General features: G+C 49.9%; 1 protein-coding gene across 2 annotated transcripts in view; it reads right to left on the reverse strand.

Annotated features, from left to right (window-relative positions):
* AOC3 (amine oxidase copper containing 3) overlaps positions 1–26,191 on the reverse strand; it is a 263,107-nt gene that overhangs the window by 136,933 nt on the left and 99,983 nt on the right. The window contains exon 1 of one of the 2 annotated variants that reach the window (XM_078645343.1): positions 13,499–13,632. The exons of the other annotated variant lie outside the window; for it this stretch is intronic. The gene's annotated coding sequence lies outside the window, so the exon portion shown is untranslated. Of the gene's footprint in view, positions 1–13,498; positions 13,633–26,191 lie in introns of those variants that run through there. 2 annotated transcript variants of the gene reach the window in all.

The raw sequence follows: 26,191 nt of genomic DNA on the forward strand, positions 1-26,191 counted from the left end.
TGACCAAATCCCGTTCCATTTCCGAGGATTATGTCTCTGCTGATACACAGCCCGCTCAGTTAGCATAAGCACATCCATATTTCTGCACCATTGCGCCAGTGTCGGTGCTTCCTGTGCCCCCCAGTTCTTTGCGATGTCACGTTTCGCTAGCATTACCCCTATGACCACCCATCTCTTTGCCTGCAACGAAAGGTCCGTAGGGCCCCAGACATTCAGGAGACAGATCCTGGGATCTGGTGTAAATGGGTTCTGCAGTGTCTGACCAATCGTGCGCGTGACTCGCCGCCAGTAATCCTGTATATGTGGACACGTCCATATAGTGTGGTATAGTGTGCCCTCCTCCCCGCATCTTCTCAGGCAGTGTGGGTGTTCTGCTCTATGTATTTTATGCAGCGTCGTGCGGGTGTAGTAGACCCTGTGTAGCACTTTAAACTGGATCAGTCTGAATCGAGTGGAAATACCCGCCTCCCTGGGCGAAGCCAGTGCTGCGTTCCAGTCTGCCTCATCTAGGTCCCCCACCTCGTCCTCCCAATACCCCTTTAGTTTCCCCAGGGGGTCCGGCAGGTTATTCATGAGTTTCCGATAAGTGAGGGAGGTTGCCCCGGCCTCCATGTAGTCTGTAAGCAGTCGGTCCTCCAACGGAGCCGACTCTGGAGGCGCCGTGCCAGGTTCTAGCACCGACAGGAGTGCGTGCCTGATTTGTATGTATCTATATGTTTCGGTCTCTGCAAGGTTGTATTGTTCTTTTAGTGTCGTGAAGGAGAGCACACCCTCCCTGGTCCATAGGTCGCCCACCGTGGAGATCCCAATGGTGTCCCACTGGTCGAACCCCTTGGAGCTGCGCAGGTTACCGAGGGCCTTGGCGTCCCATAGTGGCGTGAGCCTGGTGATCACTCCCTCCCACCCCAGCCGTCTCTGAGCCCTGTGCCATAGGGCCACAGTGTGCTTGGTAGGCCCCTCTAGTTTCCTCACCATCCCTTTATTATAGAGCGGGGCCAGCAGAGTGGACAAGCCTAGTTGGTGTCTATCCGCCCTGAATGCTGGGTCGTCTTGCGGTGCGTGGATCCACTGGTTAACCACCTTGAGATGAGCCGCCCAGTAGTACAGTTCAAGGTTGGGGAGGGCTATCCCACCGCTATACCAGTCCCTGGTCAATTTCAACTGTGCGACCCGGGCCGGTTTGTCCCCCCACAGGAGAGTGGACAGTTGGGCCGAGACTTGACGGAAGAACGATACGGGAACCACCGCCGGCGTGTTTTCCAGAACATAGAGGAAGCGAGGGAGCGCCAGCATCTTAAAGAGTGCCGCTCTACCTAGCAGTGTTAGGGGGAGATTTTTCCAAAGGCGCACATCAGTCTTCAATTTGTCCAGTTGGGGCTTAAGATTCCGGTCAAGGAAGGTCGAGTGCTCCCTTGTAATCCATATCCCCAGGTATTTAAAGGTGACGCGTTCTACGAGTAGTTGGCAATCTGTGGGTAGTATTGGAAGGTCGCCTTTTACCATATATATCACTGATTTGGACCAATTGAGTTTATAACCCGAGGCCGTGCCGTGGCTTTCACATAGTGCCAGCAAGACCGGGATACCGGTCGTGAGGTCCGTGAGGTAGACGAGCATGTCGTCGGCGTATAGGGAAACCCTATCTTCGCCACCACCTACCCAGTGTATACCTTTCAGCAGCTGGGTGGTCCTAAGGATCGTGGCCAAGGGTTCTAGCACTAAGGCAAACAGTAATGGCGAGAGTGGGCACCCCTGTCTCGTACCCCTTGCCAACGGGAACTCTCTCGATATGTATCCGTTTGCGGTTACTCTAGCCATAGGTTCGGTGTACAGCAGTCTGACCCACGATATGAACGTTGGGCCGATACCAATGTGTTCCAAGACAGCAAAGAGATAGCGCCACTCCACCATATCAAATGCCATTTTGGCATCAAGCGACAGTACCGCTGCCGCTTCCTCCAGCTGCGGGGCTCGGGCCAATACTCCATGCAGCCGTCGCAGGTTCAGCGCCGTGCTGCGGTGTGGCATAAAGCCCGATTGGTCCGGGTGTATAAGGTGCGCCAGATGGGGCAGTAGCCTGGTGGCCAACAGTTTCGCCAGGATTTTACTCTCGGCGTTAAGGAGGGAGATCGGGCGATATGATTCGCACTCCTCTGGGGGTTTGCCGGGCTTAGGTATTGCGACTATCGTGGCCGTGCGCTGATCAGGGGGGAGCCGTCCCCGTTCCCGGCACTCCTGAAACATATCGAGCAATGGTGCGGACAGTGTCTCGGACATGAGTTTGTACCATTCTATCGGCACACCATTGGGGCCCAGTGCTTTCCCGGGGTGTATTGCTGCTATGGCTGCCTGTAGTTCCTCCTCCGTCAGATCGGAGTCGAGCTCGTCCCGTTGGTCTGGGGAGAGAGTGCGGGTCGGCACTCCCACAAGGGAGTTTTCTACCATTTCCCGTGTGACCCCATATTCAGGGGAGTACACGGAGTGGAAATGGTCAGCTAGAAGTTCCACTATTTGCGCCGGACTGGTGTGTATCTCACCTTGAGGGTCTCTCAGTTGTAATACCGCCCGCTGGCCACCCCGCGCCCTCTCCAACCACGCCAGAAGCTTCCCCGCCTTGTCGCCTATGTCGTATATCCTGCTCGCTGTTGCGGACATATTGTCCCGCACTCGGCGGCGCAGAAAGTCGGCGTGGCTCTGCTGGGCCAGTCGGAGTGTGTGCTGGGTGTCTCCAGTCGGGCTCCCCTCGTGGTCCCGTGTGGCCTTTTCTAGTTGTTCCTCTAGGTCTGTTAGTTCCTGACGTTGTGTGCGTCTGTGCTGTGCGATTACCGAGATCGCCTGTCCTCGGAGGACAGTCTTGTAGGCCTCCCACAGAATAGTGGGCGACTCCACGGACCCCACGTTCTCTGCAAGGTAGGACCGTGTGCCCCTCCTCAAGGCCCTGGTGACGCCCGGTTCTTTAAGGTAACCCGGGTAAATCGGGTAAAGCCGTCTGCGGGATTGTCTCTGACTGAACAGAGTCAGTGTAAGTGGGGAGTGGTCAGAGATCCCTCTCGGCCTAATTTGGGAGTCAGCGAAAGTGAGGAGCCCCCCCCCCCAACGTCAGGAAATAATCTATCCGCGACAGGCTGTCATGGACTGTTGAGTGGTATGTGTATTGCCTATCATCTGGGTGGAGTCGCCTCCACACATCCACTAGACCCTGTGCTTCCATGAAGTCATGCAGTTTGGAGGGCCCTGGTGTACGCATGCGCGTTGGGTGGCGGTCTAGGGAGTCTTGTGCCACTGCATTGAAATCTCCCCCCATAACAAGCTCCCCTTCAGGAAGATCTAACAGGAATTTCCCCAGTTCCGGGAAAGCTATGTTGTGTAGTGCTGGTGGGATGTAGACCGAGACCACGTTCAGTGGCTTCCCCTCCCACTGGCCGTGTATCGCTGCAAAGCGCCCCTGTGTGTCTGTCGCCGTTGATTGGGCTATGAACCTGGATGAGCGATGAATCAATATCCCGGAGCCCCGGGACCCCTTTGTGAACCCAGAGTGTACTATCATGTTGTAGCCTCTCCTGTCTAGGGCCTTCGTGGCTGTGCCGGTGAGATGCGTTTCTTGTAATAGGACCAGGGCGGGGTGCAGCCTCTTTATACTCTGCAGTACCAGCCCACGTTTAATCTTGTCGCCCAGGCCCCTCACGTTCCAGGACATGAGGAGTAGCGGGGATGTGTGCCCTACGTTAGTGTCCTCCCCCATCCTGTGTTGGTTTACGGCCTGTGACTTTACGCTCGGGGATGGCCAGGAGGTCTGTGCAGTGCCCCTGTGTGGTGCATCGTGACCATACCATCTTATACTCGTGTGCCCCATCGTAGCTAACCTGACCCTGTGTAGAAACTAAAAACCAAAACCCCCTTCTACCCCCAACTCCCCCCCTCCCTGCCCCCCTGCTCAACGGACTCAGAACTGCCCGCCCCCCCAACTCAGCAGAGTGCCTGATCCCACCCCTTAACATAGTACTTGCTCGCTGGAGTGAAGGTGTCTCCGTGGTCAGCGGCCCCCATCTTCAGCTGCGGAGGCCTCTCCGCCCAGTGTCCAAGGCAGCGTTTCCTGTTCATATCATGTTCCTGGCAGTCGGACCGTGGCCGTGTCTTACAGATCCCCGTTTGCCTCATCCTCCTGATGGTCGGATAAAGGGGAGTGCACCTCTAGATCTCCGTCGTTGGTTTGTGAGCCCTGTCGGGGGCCAGCTGGTCGGTGCTTGTTCTGTCTATGTGAGCAACGAGGGCCTGCCGCCCTCCAACCCTCCAGCCAATCTTGCGCCGCCTCCGGTGATTCAAAAAACCAAGTCTTGTTGTCCGCTACGACCCGAAGCTTGGCCGGGAAGAGCATCGAGTATGGGATTTCCCTGGCTCTGAGTTCTTTTTTGACCTCAAAGAAGGTTCGCCTTCTCCGCGCCACCTCGGCCGTGTAATCAGGGAAGAATGCCAGCGTCGCGTTCTGGATCTTGATAGGGGGTGAGTTCCTTGCCGCCTGTAGGATGGCATCCCGATCCCTGAAGTTGAAGAGCCTCGCTATGATCGGTCTGGGGTTAGCTCCTGTCTTGTGGCGTCCCCCCGGTACCCGGTGCGCCCTTTCCACTGTGAAGAAGGCGGAGAGTCCTTTGGGCTTCAGAGTGTCCGTGATCAACTTCTCGACATATAGGTCCATTGCCCTCGTGTCTTCCGATTCCGGCACACCAATAATACGGATGTTGTTCCGTCTCGAGCGCCCCTCCTGGTCATCGAGCTTGTCTCGTAGTTCTCTGTTCTCCTTCGAGATGCGTTCCATACTGATCTGGAGTTCCGAGACGTCCTCGACCAGGGACTTGGTCACAACTTCCATATTGTTCACTTTCTCTGACATTTTATGGAAGTCCGCCCTTATAAGTGTGATCTCGGCCGAAATCGATCCCACTGTGGCCTGTACCTGCGTTAGGGCCCGCATGACGTCGTCAATGGTCGCTTTCTTGCCCCCGGTCCCTTCGGTCGTCTTGCTCGCCTGTGTTCTGGCGTCCTGCGAGGGGGAGGGGGAGCCGGGTTTTTCATAGGCAAAGCGGTCCAGGCGCGATTGTGATGTTCCGCCTTTATGCCCTTTGCCAGCCATCCTGGGTTCGCCTGGGCCAATCTATCGTCCTCCGCCAGCTGCTGGGGGTCTACCCTGGGCTCCCGCTGTGGCTACGGGGGGGAGTGTTGCCCCCTTGAGGCGTCCCAATGAGTTTGCGGATGTGCACGGGTCCCTGGTGTGTGGTGGCCGGCCGGGTCACCGACTCATTAATGGGGCACGCCGTCGAATATCGCCGTTCTGCAGGACTCCCTCTGTCCCCTTCTGCCACCGCTGACAGCGACCCTGGCTCACCGGAGTTTTCGTGTTCGGTCCCCTTATGGCGACGGGGGGGGGGAGGGGGTCCGGGTTGCACCCAGAGAAGTCTTTGCGCTGCGAGGTGCCCTGTCGGTTCTTGGGCGGGGACTCCTTCGGGTCTGGTGCGCCTTGCCAGGCACTCTGATCGGCTAGGGGGGGGGGATCGCCGTACTCACACGGTGGCAGCGCGGTTCCGCCGCAGCCAGACTCTGCTCTCTGGCCGCTGCTGCTGAAAATGGCGGCGTCAGCTTCCCCCGCCGTCGCTCCGGGCGCTGGAGCCCGCTTTCCTCGAGCGTCCCCCTCACCTCCGCTGAGCCTCCTGACAGGTCGATCGGCTCCCCTCGGTCCGGTAACGGATGCTGGAGGGCTCGGCTTCTAAGCACCCTGGCGTTCTCCGCGCTCGGGTGTTTCCGGCGGATGGCTGCCTGCCTCAAGCCGCTTCCGGTCGGCGTGCTGCTCACTGTGCCTCCCGGTCCGGCGGTCGCCCACAGGCCCGCTCGGGGCGCCGACAGTAACTGGTGTTCCTGACCTCGGATTGAGGTCCGGCGAATCCGAATCGCCGCCGCCTGGTCCTGGGCTTCGCTGCCTACCCGCCTGGGTAATTAGAGTGCCGGATAAATGTTCGGATTAAACTGGGAGCCGCCTTCAACACGGAGCTCTCCCTCTAGGCTGCCGCCATCTTCGGCTGCTAGCCACGCCCCAAAACATTACCACTTTTAAATAAAACATACATGTACATACATGTACACGATTTGGCCGGCCAAGCAGTCATGCGCACTTTGTGTATACCCTACCAGGCTGTTATTGGGAGCCTGGTAGGGAATATGCACAGGATCCCTGTCCTGATCCGAGCGTTGATCCACGGCGCTCAGGCCAATCACAACTCTGCATTGCAGCGTTGTGATTGGCTCTGGGGAGCCTGTGTGTCTGGCAGCTTCTTCAGCTTTTTCCGGACTGGAATCAGGAAGAGCAGAGAAGCAGAGGAGCGATGCGGCTGACAAGGTAAGTGTGTTTAAAAGAAATATATTTTCAACTCCCCCTCCGCCATCATCTCCCCTCGCCTCGCCAACCCTAATCCCTACTAGCCGCCACTGCCCACGCAAACAACAGTACTTGTGCCTTTTTTCGACTATCTACTATCCACTGTTTTCCAAGCCTCTTTCTGCTTTTCATCTGCTATACTTACTGCAGTAATTCTATGCACTTATGTCTTGATTGGGTGGATAACTCAGCTAGTTATATGGGAGCTGCTGAAAACTGGATTTGATATGCCGGTCGCAGATTGCAGTCCAACAAAGTTCATCTCAGTCTTTCAATCTCAGTAGGTAGATGAAGTAGAACTAATGGAATAACCTTATTCAAGAGGAACTACACAACATTTATTTAAAAGAAATAAAGTGACAGAGACATCTATGGCAAGATTCCATGTCACTACATTTGGTAGATGAATTAAACACTACCAACATAGTCTTACCCTTACTATCAGAAGACCCATTGTTATAGCTCTTCATTTATACCTGTGGCCTTGCTTTTAACAGTTTATAAACTTCGTGCAATGACCGTGAAAGCCCATTGCTGATTCATAAAGCCCACAATTGGAGTGCCAACTCTGCCATTTTACCCCAAATCATCTGGCAACTGGCCACGCCAAGAACAAACAAAATCTCTTTCAGCTGCCACGGGTGGGTCTGTGCCACTTCGGAACACGCAACCTTGGCACACAGGCTTGCCAAGAGATTATCGTATGGTAAAGCCCAAACGCTGACAGAAGTAAGTGGCTTAAAAGTTGCCCCGCCAAAGCCTGGCGCGACTGCGTCATCACTTGGCATCTCAAGATGCCTGCAACGATCCCAGCAAAGGGCTGGGGATGTTTATTTATTATAAGTGCCCACGTCTGCAGGAATGGAGTCTGACCAATGGGCGCCATTTGTACCAACACGGGGGAGGATGGAGTCAGGTCTGGTTCAGCATGATGAAGGACAACGCCTGACAGAGAGACCACATCAAAGAGGATGTGTGTTTGTCCTTTGAGCTAAGAAACTCTCGGAAAAGGCAGCAGTAAGTCCCCATCAATGAAGAGCAGAACGCAAAGATGTATTCTATGCAGAACCAGGGAACGGCCACTGCGACAACACGTCAGAGGGAGTGGGGCTCCGACTGCTAGTTTATCCCTTGATCGCATGCTAAGAGCAAAACCAATAGTGGGACGGGATGACCAACTCAGAAATTCGGAGCAAGGCAACAAGATTGTCTTACTGGCTAAGATTCACAAACAAAGGGTGATTACATACACACAAGACGCTTTGGAGCCGGGAGCAACAGGTGGGGGAGTGGTAGGAAAGACATAGTACCTGGATACCTGGGGGGGACACGGATTAACTTGAATCAATCTGTGCTTGGTCCCTGCTTCACAGAATGGCTCGGAAGTGACGTTTGGCCAGCTCAATTAAGGAGGTTGGAAAGAAGAGGGGTGCTGCAGCCAACAAATAGTAAGCAATGGGCTTACTCCAAGTTCCTTTTTTAGGTATCACTAGAGCCATCGCATGCGCTGCTCTGGCGAGAAGTTTAGTATCTGGTTTTAAAAGTGCTACCCACAGGCTTTTGCCGGCCACCAGCTTGCTATTACGCGTACAAGCGCGCACGACATGCACAGCTGCCACCTGGCTTGCTGTAATGGCTCATTAAGCCTTATAGCGCATCCCCTCCCCTACCCCCTTTCTTCTCCCATTCCCTCCACGTCCGCTTCATTTTTTTCCTTTCACTTTCTTGCCGCGCGGCCGTGTCACTTTCACGGCCACGCGGCCATTGCTTGTTTTTTTTAATATAACGAATGCTTAGTTACACCCCCCGCCTCTCTATGACTTTGCCTGGCGAGGGTTATTCGTCGTTTTATTAGCTTCATCCTCGGCTTTGGCTGCTGCCTTCCCGTTATTTATTTATCTCACCAGCCTCCCAACAATCTCCAATTTCACTGCTGCTTTCACTTTTAGCTCGCACTGCAGTGCACGGTGCAGCTAGAACCCAGATCTTAGCATATATGCCCGGGCGTTTTCATTCGTTGGCGCCTGCGGGGCTAGCAATAGGTGGTACAAGTATTCCTAATCCAGTAGTACATCACGGCTAATCACACTGGCGTTATTGTCATGCTGGTGTAACTCGCTGCACAGAACTAGAAGTAAGTGCCTGCCGAGGGGTCCTGGACGTTTTTTATTCGCCTGTTGTCCATTTTGCCTTTAGTCCCTCCTTCCCTTCCTCATGCTGTCCGTGTTGTTAATTGCCTGCTCCCGCCCCTTTCCCGTTGTCGTTGTTGACCACCTTCCTCCTCCTTTCCCTTTTCTGGCTCTGTGGTGTTTTTTCTTCTTTACTAAATGCTTTTTTATTAGAGAAACGTTGGGAGAGGCACCAACATCCAAGCTGATATCCTATCTCCACTGTGTGATAGTGAGAGGGCAGCAGCTGCTGGAGGTCTCAAGTGCTCCTCCTGATGCAGAGCACACGTAAAGTCAGGGAGCAGAGAAAGTGCGTTCACCAGTGAGCACGTTCACCAGACAGTGTGTGTTCACTTCACAATAGCCACGACAAGTGTGGGGCCACTCATAACTGTATGCCTTGGGCCAGGAGCCAAAGATCAGGCCAGCAAAAAAACAGCAGTGGCTACATTTGTGAAAACCCTCTGGGTCTACATAGTCCAGCACTCTGTGTCTGCATGCAACAACATCACAGAATATGTTGACGGGATGGGACTATCATGGATGCCTCTGCAGAGGTGAAATATCATTCCTGACATCACAAACAGCTTGTCCCCAATTTAATTCTGTAATAGTCTAATTTATCCGGCTGATCCCCATGCTCGCAGATCCCCTCTGCTTTCTGAAGAGCTGGTTTGTGTCCCTGCCTGCGACAATTGGGAGCATCTCTTTGCATTTCTCAGATCCTGTTTCCAAGCTCACAGCCTCTGGATCCGCCGTAGATCCATCTTTTACTAGTAGGATTTAGCTTCCAATGGTTTGACCCTCACACCTGACAGATGGCAGCTCAGCAGATTTAACGCACCACAAACTGCACTCCTTTCATCATCATCTGGCCCCAGCCCCCAATACTCTTCTCATAGGAGACCGCGTGTCAGTCTGAAGCTGTTCAATGACTCCTCCACTCTCTCAAATCCTGAACTAGAAATGGGAATAGAGTCACTTTGGGAGCCCACAGGTTACATAGGTAGGAGGGAAGTGGAGGAGTGAGTTCGGGGGATCCAACTCACCCAATAGCTGGCTAGTACAAAGGCATTGTGTTTTTTACACACACTATCCCGTTGGAAATTGATAGGTGAAAGGCGGACGATAGTTTAAAAAACGCTTCTGATTTTATCCTTACACTAAACACAGATGCCCAAATCTGGCTAAATCTTGTGTTTCTGGAGGTCTGCCGTGCGTCTGACATAACAACTTACAATGTGTGAGCAGAACCATCTCAAAATAGTGGTATGTTCTACAGAAACTTATTTTCCAAGTCAAGTCTAGTTAAAAGCACATGAAGAAAACCAGAATATGATGAGGAGGGGTTGGTGTTAGCATAATCTAATTATTATAATAATAGTAACAGGGCCACTAGAATTATGCGGTGTAAGATGGAGCAGAGTGTCATAGATTAGAGTGGTGTAGAGTGGGGTAAAGTGCTGTAGAGTGGAGTGGCATAGAGTAGCGTAGAGTGTCCAAGAGTGGAGTAGCATAGAGTGGAGTGACATAGAGTGGCGTAGTGTGGAATACAGTGGAGTAGTGTGGTATAGTGTATAGCCGCATATAGTGGTGTAAAATGGTGTGCAGGAAGTGTCCCAGAGTGGGGTCGAGAAAAGTAGAGTGGCATAGAGTGGAGGGACTCTGGGCCCGATTCACAGAACTAACTTAAGACCAAATCCTAAACTTACTACCATTTTGGTATTCACAGAAGGCACTTACTCATTTTTGTATTCACAGAAGGCACTTACTCATTTTGGTATTCACAGAAGTTAGGAGTCCTAACTTTAGGACTCCTAAATGCCTTCTGTGAATACAGAAAGTCTTAAAGTTAGGATTTTTCTCAGTTTAAGAGTCCTAAAGTTGGGACTCCTAACTTTAGGACTCCTAAATGCCTTCTGTGAATATCGAAAGTCTTAAAGTTAGGATTGTTCTCAGTTTAGGAGTCCTAAAGTTAGGTCCTAACTTTACTACTCGCTTCTTTTCGCTTCAGAGATAGAACCGTTGGCAGCGTGGGTGTGCTTAGACGCGGTCTATAGGGGCTTGATCTGATCACCTGAGTGCTCAGATAAATGGCACTCTACGATGACGACGCGGTATTCTTTTTCTCTGACCCTCGGGTCACCGGACCGAGGGTGTTGCAGATCCTAGGGGTGTTTGCTGAAACAACGGGATTACATGCCAACTCGGCCAAGTCGATTCTTTTTCCCATTTGCGCTGAACAGGGGAATCTGGATTGGGCCTCACAGCCAGTCATTGCTGATGAGGGGTTTAAATATCTAGGTGTCTAAATCACTAGATGCCCCACTGCGGCGTAGTCGCTCAACATAGCCCCCCTGCTCCCGGCGGTCCGAGAGGAGATGATGGTGTGGTCCCATCTTCCCATGTCCCTATACGGCAGATCCGCGATATTCAAAATGGTATACCTGCCACGCTTATTGTACAGAGTGCAAAATTACCCATATACTATCCCGCCATCGTTGTTCCTTCTAAGGAATGCACTCCTGAACAGATTCCTCTGGGGCAGAGGGGCGGTTCGGGTGGCTCTGGGGACCTGTATCCAATCCACCTACTGTGGGGGCATCTCGTGGTGAACGTACGGTCGTATTATTGGGCATCCCAGCTACTAGTCATCAATGATTGGTGGTATAACCTGCAGAACGACCCGGCCTACGTGGTGGAGCGGCTCTTCCTGGAGGAATACCTACTGCTTGATCTCCTGTACAGTAACTCTACCCTAGAGGTTCTTCCCCGGGCCTGTCACACAGTTATTCAGATCTGGGGAAGTGTTTCTTGGTCCTTGGGTTAGTGGGGTATGCTGACGGGTGAGACTCCCCTCTGGCGGGCCATATGGGAGTCCAGTCGGTCTCGGCCTTGTCCGGATTCCGTAGATGGGATGCAATAGGGATCTCAACGCTAGGGAATGTGATGCGCGGGCCCACGCATAAATCCTTTCAGAGGCTGCAGGAGGAGTTTGAACTACATAAATCCCACTTCCATAAATATCTCCAGCTCCGCCACACCCTGACCCCCCTGATACAACATCTTACGTTCCTACCAGAATTTCACCAAATGGAGGGTAGACTGCTGATGGGTGATCTAGGAGGACACAAAATCCGCCAATTATACCAGACCCTGACCACACATTCCAAAACATACAAACACCAGATGTGTATTACACCTGCCTCCGCCGCTGGAAGATGGGGGCTATTCCATCCCCCACCTGCCTCCGGTGCAATTCGGAAGAAGGGTCCTTTCTCCACATGGTCTGGGGCAGCACTGCACTACAACACTTTTGGTCGGGGTTTCATCTTGTCTGGGGCGGGTGCTGGACTGGGACCTCCCGGCAGAACCTCAACTAATACTTCTCCATGGCACAGAGGAAATTGGGGGGAACAGATATAAAAGGCATTTGCTATTCCTAGGACTAACATTGGCCAAGCGTGACATTGCTTAGCACTCCTCTCCCTCGGGGGTGGCGGCTTGGAAATCTGCCCTGGATAAATGTATGTCAGACGAAGTGGCAGTGTTCTTTAGGCATGGGGCTGCCCGCAGAAGCATGGAAAGATCTGGACCAGGTGGGCCAACTACCAGGGCATTGACCCATCCATCCTTCCAACGTCAGGGAATCCAGACCCTATTGAAAAACTAATCATTGATGACCCTCCAATCTAATTTGCGAATCGGCCTGAGTGGAGATATGCCTATAAGTTTGTGCACGTATTTAGTGTTTCATGTGGGAGGTGCGGTGCAAGGGTGGGGGAGGCTGGTGGGGTGGTATGTTGGGTTGTATGTTTTACTGATTCTCAGGTGCTGTCCTCTCCAGCAGCTTGTGTACCTATAATCTGTAATCTCTCTAAATACTGCTTGTAGGGGGTGCTAAAATCTCAATAAAATTTGTTATAAAAAAAAATATTTAGATTACAGATTAAATGTTTGTTAGAGTCAATTCAATCACGAGGTAATCCCAAGAATGAGAGATACATATGGGAACTCATAGCTGCGGGCTGAAAATTGAGAAAGATTATGTATAAAAATTATTAGAATTAGAAACGAGCTTTCAGAGTGATAATGCTGGTCGTAGTCCAACTTGTGTATAGAAACACTTAATGGGACAGTTAGCGTATCCCATTTCGGCTGATGTTGCTAGTTGCTTACACCTGAATGTACACATAAATATTGAAAAACAATGGACAAAGGTCCATACAGCTCTTTACTGAAAGCACAACCTCTCCCTTCAAATTATCAAATATCTATGTGTATGGTTGTCACTTACAGTATAGTGCAAACTGTGCCTCTCAGGATGCCGAACAATGTGATCTCTTGTGGTTGTATCAAATATAGAGAGTTACATAACAATCTATGGAAAAGTCAGGGTCTTAACGAGAAACTGACGTCTATTTAAATGCCTAAAAGTAAAAACCATTCAGTGCATAGGTGTTCAATTGAATATTCCCACAATCCAAGCAAGAGTCACGAGCAGCCCAAGTCGACAGATGCTCTCTGTTTAGTGTCGAGCTGAGCAGACATGTTGGATTAAAACCGCTGCATTTCGGTCAAAATCTTTTGTCAGTGAGAGCCGGTTTTTAGAGCAAAATGTGCCTAACCACTGTTTTCGTAATTTATGCAGGAAGTACGGAGCAGTTCCATTCAGTGCGTGGGTGTGCTGTTGACTATTCCCACAGTTAAAGTAAAAATCACGAGCAGCCTAAGTCGGCAAACACTTTCTGTTTAGTGCCGAACTGCACAGGCAAATTAGATTAGATAAAACAGCCGCACCTCAATCAAAATCTCTTGTTAGTGTGAGCCTGTTTTTAAAGCAAAATGCGGTAAACCACTATTCTTATAATTTAGCAAGCATTAGGTAGCAGTTTGATTCACTCACCTGTCCGTCGGTACCCCGGGCTTTCAAAAGCTGGGACTGGAGATGATCGATGGCAGGCAATATTGATCTTTTTATACACCTTCTTATCAGGGACGTAACAAACACCCACGCAACCCCCACGGTGCGGGGTGCCCCCCAGTCTTCAGTAAGTGAAGGGGGCTCCCTCAGCTCTTGTAGAGAACTGGGTAGTGAGCTGTGACTCTCTCTCCCTAAAGCAGCCTGCACGCGCTGTGGACTGAAGAGAAACAAAGTATCAACATTGTTTCTCTTTAGCCAGGAGCCAGGCACGGACAAGGATGGGGTGGGGGCCCCAGAGAGGGCACTGCTCCTCTGAGGAGGCACAGAGCTGACTTGACCTGGAGAAAGTTTGCAGCTCCAGGCTTCCCTACACTTGAAGGGGCCCCCTCGGCCCCCACAGTGAAGAGAATGCTGAAGCACAGGCCTGACTGAGCACTGCACATCAGTTCTGACCAGCTTCAGCCTTTCTTTGGGCAGGAAGCAGTTTTCTGAAGATCTTGCACACAAAAAAGAAACAGTTACAATTCATATCTTTTGTTTCTTGTTTGTGTACAGAGTGAGGCCTGGAAGGGAAGGCACCATAGGATTTATCTGTGAATCAGAGTGCTGGAGTGCAGAAATGACAGATCAGTGATCAGGAGAAGGTCAAAAGGAAGTTCAAAGGAAGAAGCATTGCTGAGAGGGAGAGACAGGTGATGGAACTCTGTGTGTGCACGTAATGGGGCTTACCTTCCCCCACCCCAGGTGCATGAGGCCCCCGGGACCTCTCAGCCATGCACCTACTTGTCCTGATATTCAGCAGATAGAAACTTGCTATGTTCTTTGTGCAGAGACAGTGGATAAGATGACACTGCTCTGACGAAATGTAAGTAACACTTTATTGTTACATTTTAGGAAGCCACTACAGGAAGCCGGGCAAGGGTTTTTTAATTGCAGGAGTGGGTAAAGGGCTTTTGCTGAAGACCTGGATGGATGACTGAAGCAGGATTCAGTGTTTGACTGCAGCATGCACCCTCAGTAAGAGTCCATTATCAGAGTCAGACTACAGAGGTGGCAAGCAGCAAAGAGCAAAAGTGTCTCATGCGTCCTGCAGCAGCCTTCTCCCTGGCCATGTTGGCATCCTTCAGCTGCTGAAGGGCTGTGATTCCTGGAGATTAAAGTAGTGAGTCCACCAATAGCCCTTTTCTTTCTACCTTGATGTAATAAAGGGAGGCATGGAGTAACTGGCAGGTCCTGGGGGTATTGGGCCGATACCATAGCATTCATTATGCCACACCACCTGGTCACACCAGACTTAACAAAACCCCAGAAGCCCCGCTGGGGCCCCTGTAAGTACTGAACAAAGGCAACTGTTTTAACAGCGGATGGAATCTGGGTTTGAGTGACCCCTTGCATTGCTTGGACTTGCTTTTCAGAGGTAGGTTCTGCCCCCCTCCTCCAAGGTGAGATCTGACCAGGTAAATGCACCTGCATTAGGATTTCCAACCTCAAGCAGAATTACATTTACCGCAGATGTGTATTGCACATGTTGCTCTGGTCTGAGGATGGAGATGAGAACTAAGTCAGGTTCAGATCCTGTGACTCTGGGAGTGGTGCTGTCGGCTCAGACTGTCAGTGTCTAGGTTTTATAGCAGGATGGCCATATGGCTCAGAGCCCTGCCCGGCAGCTCTATCCCTATGATCCTCTGAATAGTCAAGTCAAGTCAAGTCAGGAAATTTATATAGCGCGCTACATACCCATAGGGTCTCAAGGCGCTAGAGGGAGGGTGGGGAATTACTTGTCGAATATCCAAGTTTTAAGTTGCTTTCTGAATGCTAGGTGGTTCTGAGTAAGGCGAAGGTGAGTGGGAAGTGAGTTCCAGGTCTTAGCTGCCAGGTAGGAGAAGGATCTACCTCCCATAGTGGTTTTGTTGATGCGAGGTACCGTGGCAAGGGCTTGGTTGGAGGATCGCAGCTGACGGGAGGGGGTGTAGAAGGACAATCGTGTGTTGAGGCATTCGGGCCCAAGTTCGTAAAGTGCTTTGTGTGCGTGGGTTAGGAGGCGGAAAGTAATCCTCTTATTTACGGGGAGCCAGTGGAGGTTTTTCAGGTGACCAGAGATGTGTTCTTTACGCGGGATGTCTAGTATGAGCCTGGCTGAAGCGTTCTGGATACGTTGGAGTTTTTTCTGGAGTTTTGCGGTGGTACCGGCGTATAGTGTGTTTCTGTAGTCCAGGCGGCTCGTGACCAGTGCGTGGGTGACCGTTTTTCTAGTTTCGGTGGGGATCCAGCGAAATGTTTTTTTGAGCATGCGAAGAATGTTGAAGCAAGATGATGAAACGGCGTTGACTTGTCTGGTCATCGAGAGTGAGGAGTCCAGGATGACGCCCAGGTTCCGTGCGTGGTCTGTCGGGATGGGGGCTTTTCCAAGGGCTTCTGGCCACCAAGAGTCATCCCAGGCGGAGGGGGAGGTCCCTAAGATGAGGACTTCTGTTTTGTCTGAGTTCAGTTTCAGACGGCTGTGCTTCATCCACTTGGCTACTTCTTTCATTCCTTCGTGTAAGTTGGTTTTGGCGGTGTTAGGGTCTTTGGTGAGTGATAGGATCAGTTGAGTGTCATCCGCGTAGGAGATGATGTTGAGATTGTGTTGGCGAGCGATGGTCGCAAGGGGGCTCATGTATACATTAAAGAGGGTGGGGCTGAGTGACGATCCTTGTGGCACGCCGCAGATGACTTCAGAGGCTTTTGACTTGAATGGTGGGAGGCGGACTCTCTGTGTTCTTCCGGTGAGGAACGAGGTGATCCAATCCAGTGCTTTTCCTTGGATTCCTACGTCTCTGAGGCGCTGTAGGAGGGTGCTGTGACAGACTGTGTCGAAGGCAGCGGAGAGGTCGAGGAGGATGAGGGCGACTGTGTCTCCATTGTCCAGTAGAGTTCGAATGTCGTCTGTTGCTGCGATGAGGGCGGTCTCAGTGCTGTGTTTGGCTCGGAAGCCGGACTGTGAGGAGTCGAGGGATTTGTTGGTTTCGAGGAAGGCGGCGAGCTGGTTGTTGACAGCTTTCTCAATGACTTTGGCCGGGAATGGAAGAAGCGAGATGGGGCGGTAGTTTTTAAGTTCGGTGGGGTCAGCTGTGGGTTTTTTCAGAAGGGCGCTGAGTTCTGCGTGTTTCCAGCTTTCCGGGAAGGTGGCGGAGTTGAGGGAGCAGTTGATAACATCTCGGAGGTGTGGTGCTATGATGGAGTCTGCTTTGTTGAAGATGTGGTGAGGGCATGGGTCAGTTGGGGATCCTGAGTGGATGGAGTTCATCAGGCGGATGGTGTCCTCAGTGGAGATTGGGTTCCAGTCGTTAAGGATGTTCAAGGGGGGTGAGGGTCCTGCAGAAGATTGGGTGGGTTGGTCTTCGGGATGGTTGTCGAAGCTGTTGTGGATGTCTGCGATTTTGTTGTGGAAGAAGGAAGCTAGGGAGTCGCAGAGGGCTTGGGAGGGGGTGATGTCGTTGGAGTTGGCTGATGGGTTGGTAAATTCTTTGACGATGTTGAATAATTCCTTGCTGTTGTGGGCGTTGTTATCTAGACGGTCTTTGAATGCGGCTTTCTTGGCAGACCGGATTAGTTGGTGGTGTATGCGGGTGGCGTTTTTGAAGGCGTCCCTGGTGCTGGTGTTAGGATCTTTTTTCCAGGCCTTCTCGAGGGAGCGACAGTGTTTCTTCGATTTCTTAAGATCATCGTTGAACCAGGATGCGTTTTTGCTGCCTAGCTTGATTTGGCGTTTTTTCAACGGTGCTAGGATGTCGGTGCTGTTGGATAGCCATTGGGTGAGGTTGATGGCTGCTTGGTCGGGGTTTGAGGTGTGGGCGGGGGGGTTTAGTAGAAGCGATGAGGAGATCTGGTCGCTGGTGATTTTGTTCCAGTTTCTTCGCAGGGTGGGTTGAGGATGGTTGTGGATTGTGGTCTTATTGTAGGTAAAGTGAACGCAGCTGTGGTCCGTCCAGTGAAGAGCTGTGGTGTGACTGAATGAGACATGTTTGCTGGAGGTGAAGATAGGGTCGAGAGTGTGACCTGCAATGTGGGTGGGGGTAGTGACGAGTTGTTTGAGTCCGAGGTTGGCGAGATTGTCCAGAAGGGTGGAGGCGTTGCGGTCTTTGCTCTTTTCCAGGTGAAAGTTGAGGTCTCCCAATAGAATGTAGTCCTCGGAGGGGAGGGCGTGTGGGGTGATAAAGTCAGTGATGTCGTCACTGAATTGTGCACGGGGTCCTGGAGGCCGGTAAAGGAGGGTGCCTCTGAGTGTGGTCTTGGGGTCGGTGTGGATCTGGAAGTGAAGGTGTTCGGCGCTAGCGAGGTTGACGTCTGAGCTGGTTGAGATGCGGATGGAGTTCTTATGGACGATAGCGATGCCTCCTCCTGTATGCTTGATGCGGTCCTTTCGGATGATCTTGTATCCTTCCGGAATGGCAATGGTGATGTCTGGGGCTGAAGAAGCATTCATCCATGTTTCTGTTAGGAAGGCGACGTCCGGTGAAAAGGTGTCTAGTAGATTCCAGAGGTCGATGGCGTGCCTGTGGACCGAGCGGGTGTTGAGCAGGATGCATTTAAGGTGGTTGGTGTCAGATATCTGGTTGCTGTTAGTGGATGAGGAGTTGTTCTTGGTGCCGTCGAACTTGCAGGAGTTGCAAGAGAAGGGTCCATGGGTGTGTCCAGGAGCGGCTTGGACGCAGTTGGGGGAGCGGCCGGGGTTGAGGGCTAGGAGGGTGGTGGCATCGTAAGTGATGTGAGTGGGCTGGGCATTACGGGGACCAGGGGGTCTGGCGCTGGGCGCGGTCCAGGCGCGGACGGGCGTAGACGGGCTTACCTTTGGCGCACCTTCGGCGCGGCCGTAGCGCGTGGACGCTGCGCGTGTGGACATCCGACATAAATGGATAGTGGGGGGGCGGAGCGTGGGAGGGTCAGCTGGGAGGCGGTAGCGGGGAGGCGGGCCAGGGGAAAGCACAACAACAAAATGGTGGGAGGGATTCAAAGCGAAACCCAGCGCAATAGTGAACATTGCTCCTTTTACATGTATGTTTTTCCTCCATAATTATTGAAAGCTGGGTGAGAAAGATGGGACAGCTTTTCTATTTTTCAAACTGCACTAAAATGAGTGCACTGCACTTCCTTAGAATGTATGCTTTTCAAGTTGTAGTAAAGCTTTGAAAACTTGTGTAAAAGCTCTCAGAGCTCTGCTACTCAAAAAAAAGCAAACATTTAAAATAACATAGTCACGCTGCATTCAATGTACTTATTCCTAGTGTCTTCCCATCACCTTGCATATATCTATGCCCAACATAACATTCCTCTTTTTCCCTGTTGGTTGCCTCACTTTTTATTCTGTGGGTTACTTGATCTCCGTTATCTCCTAACATGTAGTTTCCATCCTGCTTTCTTTCCTCCTCTCTCCATAGCTGCTACTATGATGTACTGTTCTTCTGTGCCTCATTCTTCCATATATTCTCCTTCATGCAATGTGAATGACCCTCATTTCAGGCAATCTTACTCGGAGCTCCTAAACAACGCCGGTGGGACGCGGCATCAAAGATCAGACTGTGGATGGTTTTCATAGGGACCCGTGATCAATTGACACGTTTGATCCAATGAGGAGGGTTGTGGGTGTGCTGTAACTTCGCAACCTCCAGGTGTTGTATATAAATACAAAGTGAAAGAATGAGAAGATGAACCCCTGTTAGCCCTGATGAAGTTGCGCAAAAATACAGCAACAAAACATGTTGGCAATGGCAATGAAGTCTTAGACATGGTTTAATAGGAACCATTTTTAATTTGGAGAGCTTGCAGCCCAGAATAAAACTTGAGTGGCCAGCAAGCCCTGCAATTTTAATGGTGAAAATTACACATTATTTCTCACTGGGATTCTTTTGGTATATGTATATACACAATAGTAAGCGTTCTCTTATTTCAGGAATTGAGAAATATTTGTACATCTAGGAAACTGAAGACAGGGAGACATGCAAGCACTAAACATCTCATAGAGACTTTGCTTTTAGATGATCTCAGAAAGATTCCAGGGTCTGATGAGGCATGCACGTTGGGTGGGACAGCAGAGGAGGAAAGACCAGGAAGTTAAAAGTTCTATGACCTGGACTCCAATGCTGACCAGGAGGATCATGCTGATTCTAATCTGCATACTCCAATTCTTCCCTCAGATGGAGGAGAAGGCCCCAGTGGTCCTCTCTTTACCCCCCACCCCACCACCCCCTAGGAAGAGTTTGCAGTTTACCAAGGATATCAAAATCTCATTCTCAGGAATCTAATCATTCTGGTACTTCTGTGGGGACCTTAGCTTCACAGGAGAGACTCCTCCTATGATAAGAAGTGCAGACTGCTTGAGTTTGAAAAAGCTAAGCTTAGAATCAAGCGTGAGCAGTTGGCCTTAGACAGGGAAACCCTAGAGCTCCAGAGAGCTTCCAGAAGGTTGGGGCTAGAGACCCATGGTGGCAGCAACAGTGTCCCTAGAGGTAGAGAACATACTCATGACCATAGGAACCTGAACAAGATTGTCCCTCCCTATTGGAGTGGGGAATGACATGTACAAATGAATAACTGCATTAGAGAGGGCCTGTAAAGTACAGAGGGTCCCTCAAAAGCCGTAGGCAGCAATCTTGTGGCTCTCCTTTGCAGACAAAGGTAGAGGGAAGCTCCTCGCTGTAAGATAAGAGGATGCTGATAATTAAAAAGTCTTGAAGAGTGCTCTGGTTGATGGGTTTGGCTTAACCACTGACCAATACAGGATTAAGTTCAGAGACACCCAGAAGGCACTGGGTTGACGTTATAGATTGTGCTACTAAGGCTCTGGAAGGCTGGTTACTTAGCAGTAAAGTGTGTGATTTTAAAGGATTGTACAATTTAATTATGAGGGAGCAGAACCTTAATAATTGTCAAAATCAGTTGTTGCTTCAGTACCTGGTGGACTCTGATCTGACCTCGCCCCAAGAATTAGGTTAGAAGGCAGACAAATGGGTCAGATCCAGGGTGAGGCAGGATGTTCAGAACCAAGGTGGTGACTCCAAGAAGCAAGATTCAAACCCCTCAGACAAGGGTGGGGAAAAGGGTAAAGACCAGAAGTCTTCTCAAGGGCCCCAAATATCTTCTGCTGGTGCGGAGTCACAATCAAACAAGGGAAAGGCAAGAAGAAGCCATGGTGTGAAATCTGTAAACAGATGACCCATTGAACAAGTGATTGTAACAAGTCCAAGGACTCAAGTCCAACCACAATGACCCATAAAGCAACTGTTCCCCTAGTTCAGCACCAAGAGGTTGTACTCAGAATTAGGGTAGTAGGGTTAACGCTGGGATTTGAGATGGACTCTGGCCTAGTCAGAGTTCCAACTCAGGCTGTGTTGGTCTGTGATGGGGGCATGGATATGGCCTCCTTATTTGTCAGTCCCAGTAATCTGGGCAAATACAGAGAGCAGCCTTTGATAAATTGAAAGGAGGCCTTGGTTTTTGGGGACACAGGTGCAAGTGTCACTATGGTGACAACATATCTTGTGGCCCCTGAGCAAATCATACTTGGTGAGATCTACCAAGTGAGCAATGCTAGCAATGTCAGGGCAGACCGTTCCTTGCCAGTTGTTAATTTCACCTAGGGAAGGGTAACTGGCCCTAAGAAGGTTGTGGTAATTGCAGACCTCCCTGCTGAATGCTTGTTGGGTAATGATTTAGAAACTTCAGCTTGGGCTGAAGTGGAACTCAGGACTCATGCAGAAATGTTGGATACCTCTGCAGATGTGTTTGCTATGAGTAAGTCACAGGCAAAAATGTCTTCCACTGAACAGGCCCGGGATCCAGGTGCTTTTCAAGAGAAGGAGCAGTAGGGGTAAGGCAGTGTCTTCCCCCCTGCCTCAGAGTACAGATCAGTCTCTTGAGAGAGATGATCTTAGTCCTGAAAAAGGAACGGTCCCATAGGAGCTTGAGCCTGATCAGGTTGTGTTCTTGGGGGCAGGGGGCCCTTCCAGGGCAGCTGAGCTGCCCCTCTCTTGAACCCATCAGACAACAAGCTGTTGCTGAGGCTGCTGGGAGTGCCAGTGGGTCCCAAGGGATCTACTGGGATGATGGACTCCTTTACTCAGCGAGTAGAGACCCCAAGCCTGGTGCTACCAGGAGGTTGGTTATATCTCTGAAATTTATGGGCTGCCTATTGACACTTGCACATGACATCCCATCAGGAGGTCACGTAGGCCAAAACAAGACTTGGGACAGGCTTGTCTCTCACTTTCATTGGCCTCACAGCTCTGAACGCACCAAGCAGTTTTGTCGCTCCTGTGTCACCTGTCAAGCCAGTGGTAAGGCAGGTGGTACTACAAAGGGTCCCCTGATACCACTTCCTGTGGTGGGGGTTCCCTTAGAGAGGGTTGGGAATTTACATGGTTGGTCCCATGGATCCTCAAACTGCATCTGGGCACACATTCATACTAGTGGTGGTGGACCATGCCACTAGGTATCCAGAGACAATTCCCCTTAGAACTACCTCAGCTCCTGTTGTGGCTAGGGCCTCCTGGGAATCTTTTCCAGGGTGGGCTTTCCTAAGGAGGTAGTATCAGATAGAGGTGCGAGCTTCATGTCTAGTTACTTGACTGCTATGTGGAATAAGTGTGGAGTAAATTATACATTTACCACCCCTTATCACCCACAATGCAATGGGTAATTGAATGGTTCAACAAAACCCTCAAGGGCATGATTGAGGGTCTCCCAGAAAAGCTATCGCGCTGATGGGACATACTTTTATGCTGCCTTCTCTTTGCCTATAGAGAGGTTCCACAGAAGGGGGTTGGTTACAGCCCATTTGAAGTTCTGTTTGGACATCCAGTTAGGGGTCTATTGTGTCTAGTGAAGGAGGGATGAGAGTTTTCTCTCAAACCCCCTAAACAGGATATTGTGGACTATGTGATTGGTCTCCGCTCCAGGATGGCTGAGTACATGAAGAAGGCAACTAAACACCTTGAGGCTAGCCAGGAATTGCAAAAGGCCTGGAATGACCAAAAGGCTGTGTTGACTGTTTCTCAGCCAGGACAAAAAGTATGGGTGTTGGAGCCTGTGGCCCCAGGAGCCCTCCAAGACAGGTGGAGTGGCCCTCATACAACAATGGAGCAGAAGGGAGAGGTTACATACCTGGTGGACCTTAGAACTCTCAGGAGCCTCCATATGATGGTCCATGTCAACAGGCTCAAACCATATGTTGACAGGGCAGACATGGGCTGACATGGCTACTGATGGAGAAGAGAGTGATCCACTCCCTGACCTGCTCTCACAGAACCTTGATGATGGTTCAGTTGATGGTGTAGCCTTGGCAGGCAGCCTCACTGTCCAGCAACAAACTGATTGCAGAAAAGTTTTCGATCAGTTTAGACATATGTTTTCACTGACTCCAAGTCAGACTACCTGGTGCACTCATGAAGTAGACACAGGGGACAGTCTGCCTGTTAAAAATAAGATTTACAGGCAACCTGACCAAGTCTGGGACTGTATCCGGACTGAAGTCCAGAAGATGTTGGATTTAGGAGAGATTGAACCCCCAGATAGCCCTTGGGCTAGTCCAGTTGTCTTGGTACCCAAACTTCACACCCAGAATGGTAAGAGAAAGTTGAGGTTTTGTGTTGACTACAGGCGTCTCAATGCAGTCACTAGGACTGATCCCCATCCAATACCAAGGGCAGATGAGATCATAGATACTTTGGCCTCAGCCAAGTTTCTGAGCACATTTGACCTAACAGCTGGCTACTAGCAAATCAGACTAGCTGAGGATGCCAAGCCAAAAACAGCATTCTCAACCCCCAGTGAGCACTACCAATTTGTGATGATTCCCTTTGGTTTGAAGAATGCACCTGCACTTTTCAAATGTTGGTCAATAAAGTCCTTTCAGTCTGGAAGCCTTTGGTGCAGCATATCTAGATGATATTGCTGTCTTTAGCTCCACCTGGGAGGATCACTTGGTCCACAAGAGAATTGTTTGCAGAAAGCAGGCCATACTATCAAGGCCACCAAGTGCCAGATAGGGCAGAGTCAAGTTGTATACCTGGGCCACCTTGTTGGTGGAGGTCAGGTTCAACCATTGCAGAGCAAAATCCAGACCATCTTGGACTGGGTTGCTCCAATCACCCAGACTCAGGTCAGAGCTTTATTGGGCCTGACTGGGTACTATAGGAGGTTTGTCAAAGGTTATGGATCAATAGTGACCCCTTTGAATGACTTAACTTCCAAGAAAATGCCCAAGAACGTTCAGTGGACAGTTAGCTGTCAAAAGGGATGTGATGACCTGAAGCAGGCCATGTGCACTGCTTCCATTCTGCAAAGTCCTGACTACTCCAAACAATTCATTGTCCAAACAGATGCATATTTATTTATTTATTTATTTATTTATAAAGTTTTATATAGCGCGAACTTGATCCCGAAGGATATCAGAGCGCTTTACAATTTGAGGCAAAGGTAATAAATCAGAACATTAGTCTAACAAGAGGAATCTAATAGGCATTGAATCAACTAGTACAAACATAACAGCTCAATATAACCGGAGTGCACGAGTAGGAATGGGCTATGCAATGGAGCATAGAGAGATAACGTAAATGAGTGCCTTCCTCCTAACTGTGCTGCTGCCAGAGAAAAATACTTCGTTATCTAAGACACTTTAATAGCCTGTGCATTGGACAGATGAACATAATAACTGGGAGAAACAACTATTGGCAGGTACGCACGGAAGCACAGTTAGGAGGAAGGCACTCATTTACGTTATCTCTCTATGCTCCATTGCATAGCCCATTCCTACTCGTGCACTCCGGTTATATTGAGCTGTTATGTTTGTACTAGTTGATTCAATGCCTATTAGATTCCTCTTGTTAGACTAATGTTCTGATTTATTACCTTTGCCATATGAGTTGGGGGTAGGGGCTGTGTTATCACAGTTGAATGATGAAGGTCAGGATCAACAATAATCGCTTCTTACTTCAAAGAGAGAACAGTTGGATGTATCTTTTGAACTCTCAAAAACCTTTTGGTCTCAATGACCGGACAGAATTCATGTGTTATCTATAACTTGTATTTAACAGTTAGCCCTCCTGGCACCATTGTTTTGCCTTGGACCTGATTGTGGAGACTAACGGTCTTTTCAACACGCAAGTATTTTTGCTTTACTGATGTACATTTTAAGCATGCTTATTGACTTTTTTAACTGTGTTGAACACCTTGATGGTTTTTATGTTGTCATATAACTTTATTAGTGCGGCGCTACACGTTTCCATAAATACCTGACTGCTCAGCCGCCATTGGTTATCCGCCGGTCACGTGATCGGGAGTTCAACCAATAGCAAGACCTGTATCTTGTATCATGCCAGTAAGTCTATAGTATAAGAAACACGTATGGCCGCCAAGGCGGGTTGCTCAATTGTCAACTTTGGACACAAGAAACACGAGAGACGCCTCGCGTCTTCACAGTAAGTTTCTAGTTCATTAGTGATTTTGCTGTAATTTGTTTTGATGATACAAGCACTCGTGAAGAGTCAGGATGCTTTTTGTTTAATACAGCTCGTTTCCCCACAGTTTGTCGGTTACATACGGACAGCTTTATATTTCGTTTTTACGGCATGATCTAGGACAACATGAAATGTGAGTCTTATGAACCTTTGAGCCTTTTTTTCACGTCACAACAGGGGTGCACATCGATCTGCATGCGAGTCACGAATTTGACATCGTTAGAACATGTATTTTTTTTATTATGCTTATGTTTTTTTGCTTTCACGTTTATTGTACACACAACTGAATATTTTGTTACTGTGTCTTGTTCCTAGCTTTGTGGTCCCCGATGAAGGGCTCTTTAGCCCGAAATGCATTGGACTAAAGAACATGTTGTTTATGGAATGAAGTGAAACAAATAAGAATCACAGAATAATGAACTTATGAATAAATACGACTTTTTGATTTAAATCAACATTTGTCATTATACCTTCTTGGTGAATTCTGGCTTTTACCAGAAGAATAGAGAGGAGCGCCAGGGGATGCTTCCAATGATCCATTGGAATCACAACTCGCATTTCTACAACGGACGCCATTGACAAGAGACGCCACCCAGGCGGCACCCTCAAAATTCCAAAAAATTTCATTCAATTTTCTAGTAACAGTTTCCAATCAAACCACGCTGTGCGCTTCTCCTTTTCACTGTTAGAAGGTCAGGATCAGCCAGTAGCTTTTATTAGCAGAAGGCTCACCCCCAGAGAGAAACGTTGGTCAGCTATTGAAAGGGAGGCCTTTGATGTGGTTTTGGGCTCTGAAGAATCTGAGGCCATTCTTGTTTGGCACTCACTTCATGGTTCATACAGACCATAAGCCCCTCTTATGGCTAAAACAGATGAAGGGTGAAAACCCCAAACTTTTGAGGAGGTCCATTTCCCTACAGTGGATGGACTATACAGTGAAACATAGACCTGGGAGTAACCATGCCAATGCAGATGGACTCTCCATATATTTCCACTTAGAACATGAAGACTGATTCAACTGGTCAAGGTTAGTATAATGTGCTGACGTTTGGGGGGTTGTGTAGGAGAGTAGGATCTGCTTCTTATAGTTACCCCCACGTTTTGCTGATGTTTCACTGTTTTCGGCTTAGTCTGAATAGGATCCTGCTATCCAGTACCCCAGCCTAGCTGCTTTCTCCTCTAA

Source organism: Lissotriton helveticus, chromosome 5_1 (genome assembly GCF_964261635.1).
Source record: "Lissotriton helveticus chromosome 5_1, aLisHel1.1, whole genome shotgun sequence".
In the NCBI taxonomy this organism is placed as follows: domain Eukaryota; kingdom Metazoa; phylum Chordata; class Amphibia; order Caudata; family Salamandridae; genus Lissotriton; species Lissotriton helveticus.